General features: G+C 40.8%; 1 pseudogene; it reads right to left on the reverse strand.

The window, feature by feature from the left end:
- Nucleotides 1–797: 797 nt before the first annotated feature.
- Nucleotides 798–5,158, reverse strand: LOC106331209 (annotated as a pseudogene).
- Nucleotides 5,159–5,662: the final 504 nt, after the last annotated feature.

A 5,662-nucleotide genomic window follows, 5' to 3' on the forward strand; every position in this document is an offset into this window, starting at 1 on the left:
GGGTCAAAAGATTTTTTTTTTTTACAAATTCTGATTTTGTTGACAAAGTAAAATATAAATTTATTTTAATTTATGATATTAATATTATTATTATAGATAATTAAGCATACACGAAAATTAATTATGATTTTTTTTTTGTAACGTAAGCCTTGATATTTGTCAAAATGGTGAATGTGAGAGTCAACTCTCAAATTTTCACTTTATGGTTCTTGTTGACCATATGAGTTATAAAATAGCTATCCTCCTTTCATTTGAAAGAAGCCAAGTAATCAACTCATACTAAATCCTTCACATGCTATTATTTTTTCCTAGTTTTTTTTTTGTGTACGAGAATACAACACATAAACCAACGGGGTTAGCCTAGTGGTCTTGAGGGAGCTTCGGCCCCAATACGGACCCGGGTTCGATTCCCGCTGGCCACCAGGGAATTCACATGCGGACTTGCTCTGGCGCCCGAGACCGAAGACCACTGTCTGGGTGTTAAACCTGCTAAGGACTCGGTCTCTAGTCTGGACCACCACGGTGGGGCCAGGACACTCGGTTATCAAAAAAAAAAAAAAAAAAAAAAAAAAAAAAAAAAAAAAAAAATACAACACATAAAAATGTACAAATGATTCTATCTTTAGTTCACCAAAATAGAAACACTGCAGTTGTATCCTGAAAATTTGTGCACTATAAAACTGTCACACTATAAATCGTTTAAAGATTTAAAGAAATAGATTTATTATCTTGACTTTGCAATTCATCTTTATCAATTTATTTCAGTATGGTAATTTAAATTTATTTTCTTATTATTTTTACAAGTATCCTTTGTCCCATTGTAGTAAATTAACGTTCCCACAACTTTTTCCTGATTTAGCTTCTGAAACTAACCTATCTACAAGCCCCTTGAGCCTCTCTGCTCCTGATCCAGGATTAATCCTAGCCACGTCTTCCACAACCGAGCACTCAGGTTTCCCACCGCACCACCCACCAGGAGTGAAACCCTCTTGGTTCGTACGCATAAGCAGTTCCTTATCAATCCTATCCATAGCACTGTCGTTTAATTTCTACTGAATTTTCGAGCAAATGCAGCACCGCTCGCAATAATCGGTCTCATGTTTGTTAAGGACAACAAGCGAGGATGCTGCCTCGGCAGTCTGTGCCACGCAATGTAGTGAAGATCATGGTTCAACGCGGTTTTGGAGAACTCAGGCACGTTACATATGATTGTGTGGAAGTAAAACTCAGGAGAAGAAACAAAGTTTGTGTAATACATGAGTAAAGTTCTTGGTAAGTTGTCCCAACCCCAAATGATATACTCCACGAATGGGCGCGAGAGAACCATCCAAGCTGATCCTGCGAGAAACCCGACAAGAAGTTTTAAACTTCACTATAGCTACAAGAAGAGCATAATTATTGTTTATTGCAACAAGAACATAGTAAATATGTTTTAACTACATGACAAGAACATAGTTACTTCTTATTGCAACAAGAACATCGTAATATGTTCTTAACTACATGAGTTATTGCTTATTGCATCAAGAAGATAGTAATATATGTTTTTAACTACATGCAGGACAAGAACATAGTTATTTTTTATTGCAAAAAGAACATTGTAATATGTAACTACATGACAAGAACTTAGTTATTGCTTATTGCAACAAGAATGGTACGTAATATATGTGGTTTTAACTACATGACAAGAACATATAGCTAATTATAATTGCTTATTGCAACAAGAACATAGTAATAAGTTTTTAACTTGAGGACTAGAAGAACAATACTGACCGGTATGTAACTTAAACGCATTTGGTAAACTTCGATCAGGCCTGACCCAAATAATGTTTGATTTGTTTAGCATGTAGAGTGCAGGATCAATGATTGATGGCATTGCTCGGTATTTGCTTCACCATGAGACACCAAGAGTCATTTGATTCAGCCAATGGAAACTAAAATAGAGCTTGAGAAACTCATGTATATATATATATAGAGAGAGAGAAGCTCACTTTTTCCAACCTAAATCAGTTGTGTGTTCGATAAAGGTGAGGTTACGTCCAAAGTTGAAAACGTATACAACAAATCTTCAAAACATGTAACGTTGTTAGGTGAAACCCAAGATCAAGAAGATAAGGAAAGAAAGATCAAGCTTTTTTACCATCTTGAGTCACAAGTGGATAATCCGAAGCACTGAGATTGATAAACCAGTCCGAGTCCGGGCTTCTCTTTAGAAGAATGGCACAAGCATGAAGAGTATTCGCCACCATTCACTACAAGAAAACATCGGTATTCTGACGGACATTCCGACGGAAAATGAAATCCTCAGAATTTCCCGCGGAATTTCCTCGGAATATTCCGACGACATCTTCCTCGGAATATTCCGACGACATCTTCCTCGGAATATTCCGACGACATCTTCCTCGGAATATTCCGACGACATCTTCCTCGGAATATTCCGACGACATCTTCCTCGGAATATTCCGACGACATCTTCCTCGGAATATTCCGACGACATCTTCCTCGGAATATTCCGACGACATCTTCCTCGGAATATTCCGACGACATCTTCCTCGGAATATTCCGACGACATCTTCCTCGGAATATTCCGACGACATCTTCCTCGGAATATTCCGACGACATCTTCCTCGGAATATTCCGACGACATCTTCCTCGGAATATTCCGACGACATCTTCCTCGGAATATTCCGACGACATCTTCCTCGGAATATTCCGACGACATCTTCCTCGGAATATTCCGACGACATCTTCCTCGGAATATTCCGACGACATCTTCCTCGGAATATTCCGACGACATCTTCCTCGGAATATTCCGACGACATCTTCCTCGGAATATTCCGACGACATCTTCCTCGGAATATTCCGACGACATCTTCCTCGGAATATTCCGACGACATCTTCCTCGGAATATTCCGACGACATCTTCCTCGGAATATTCCGACGACATCTTCCTCGGAATATTCCGACGACATCTTCCTCGGAATATTCCGACGACATCTTCCTCGGAATATTCCGACGACATCTTCCTCGGAATATTCCGACGACATCTTCCTCGGAATATTCCGACGACATCTTCCTCGGAATATTCCGACGACATCTTCCTCGGAATATTCCGACGACATCTTCCTCGGAATATTCCGACGACATCTTCCTCGGAATATTCCGACGACATCTTCCTCGGAATATTCCGACGACATCTTCCTCGGAATATTCCGACGACATCTTCCTCGGAATATTCCGACGACATCTTCCTCGGAATATTCCGACGACATCTTCCTCGGAATATTCCGACGACATCTTCCTCGGAATATTCCGACGACATCTTCCTCGGAATATTCCGACGACATCTTCCTCGGAATATTCCGACGACATCTTCCTCGGAATATTCCGACGACATCTTCCTCGGAATATTCCGACGACATCTTCCTCGGAATATTCCGACGACATCTTCCTCGGAATATTCCGACGACATCTTCCTCGGAATATTCCGACGACATCTTCCTCGGAATATTCCGACGACATCTTCCTCGGAATATTCCGACGACATCTTCCTCGGAATATTCCGACGACATCTTCCTCGGAATATTCCGACGACATCTTCCTCGGAATATTCCGACGACATCTTCCTCGGAATATTCCGACGACATCTTCCTCGGAATATTCCGACGACATCTTCCTCGGAATATTCCGACGACATCTTCCTCGGAATATTCCGACGACATCTTCCTCGGAATATTCCGACGACATCTTCCTCGGAATATTCCGACGACATCTTCCTCGGAATATTCCGACGACATCTTCCTCGGAATATTCCGACGACATCTTCCTCGGAATATTCCGACGACATCTTCCTCGGAATATTCCGACGACATCTTCCTCGGAATATTCCGACGACATCTTCCTCGGAATATTCCGACGACATCTTCCTCGGAATATTCCGACGACATCTTCCTCGGAATATTCCGACGACATCTTCCTCGGAATATTCCGACGACATCTTCCTCGGAATATTCCGACGACATCTTCCTCGGAATATTCCGACGACATCTTCCTCGGAATATTCCGACGACATCTTCCTCGGAATATTCCGACGACATCTTCCTCGGAATATTCCGACGACATCTTCCTCGGAATATTCCGACGACATCTTCCTCGGAATATTCCGACGACATCTTCCTCGGAATATTCCGACGACATCTTCCTCGGAATATTCCGACGACATCTTCCTCGGAATATTCCGACGACATCTTCCTCGGAATATTCCGACGACATCTTCCTCGGAATATTCCGACGACATCTTCCTCGGAATATTCCGACGACATCTTCCTCGGAATATTCCGACGACATCTTCCTCGGAATATTCCGACGACATCTTCCTCGGAATATTCCGACGACATCTTCCTCGGAATATTCCGACGACATCTTCCTCGGAATATTCCGACGACATCTTCCTCGGAATATTCCGACGACATCTTCCTCGGAATATTCCGACGACATCTTCCTCGGAATATTCCGACGACATCTTCCTCGGAATATTCCGACGACATCTTCCTCGGAATATTCCGAGGAATTTCCGACGAAAAAATTCCTCGGAATATTCCGAGGAAATGAATTTCCTCGGAATTCCGTCGGAAATTTCCGAGGGATTTCCGAGGAAAGATGAATTTCCGAGGAATTATTTTTGAGGACTTTTTTCGTCGGTATGTCGTCGGAATAGCGTTATTCCGACGACATACCGACGATTTTTTCCCTCAGTATGCCGCTGTTTTCTTGTAGTGATTGTTGGTCCGGTATAGCTCACAAGATTAGCTTTAGTTATCATATAAACATTACCGATCTTTGAATACATAGAGTCGTTACTAACTCGAGAAGCCAGCTCTAGTCTCTCTTCAAAGGGTGATTCAAGATCCATGTGAACAATGTATTGGTTTCTTGGATGGTACAATGCTCTAAGAGTTCTCCAGAGGCTTTCAAGGTCTCCTTTAGATCCCGACACAAGGTAAGCGAAACGTGGGAGATTGTCAACTTTGGAATGTGAGGAAGTTTCAACGATTGGTGGTCGAAGTGAAGACAATAATAGACTCATGTTGAAGTAAGTTACGATGAGGAAACCGCAAACAAGAGATGCTATCAGTAATGAGAATACCCATTTCTTCTCCATGTTTGCACACCCCATTGATGAAGAGAACTTGTGCCATGAGATATAGACTTCTCCATGTTATGCTTGAATCATAAAACTTACTTTAGCAAATTTTACAGAATAAACTATCATGGTGCATTTAAATGCTAGTCTCATTTTGTTTTCTTTTGGGGGAAGATAACCGTCACTCTCTTGCATCACAAAGCTGAAAATGAAAAAGATAAAGAACGTTGAAAATTTAGTATAACTTATACTACAAAAGATGATATAGATTATAGAGCTAGTGTCTAGATGTGAGTATAGGAGATTCACATGTGGCATAATCATTGGGTTAATGCAATTGATACGCACAAGCAAATTAATCCAAGTTACCAATACCATTCGCTTTTTAAAAACTCAATACTTTGCTTTAACTAAGAAACATTTCTATATATGAAATTTTATTAATTACGTATTTAATTTGAGTTATAAATCTAACATTCAATTCTCATAACCAATTAAGTTAGTGGTTAACTTATTTGATAA

The sequence above is a fragment of the Brassica oleracea genome, chromosome C3 (assembly GCF_000695525.1).
Source record: "Brassica oleracea var. oleracea cultivar TO1000 chromosome C3, BOL, whole genome shotgun sequence".
NCBI classification, from domain to species: domain Eukaryota; kingdom Viridiplantae; phylum Streptophyta; class Magnoliopsida; order Brassicales; family Brassicaceae; genus Brassica; species Brassica oleracea.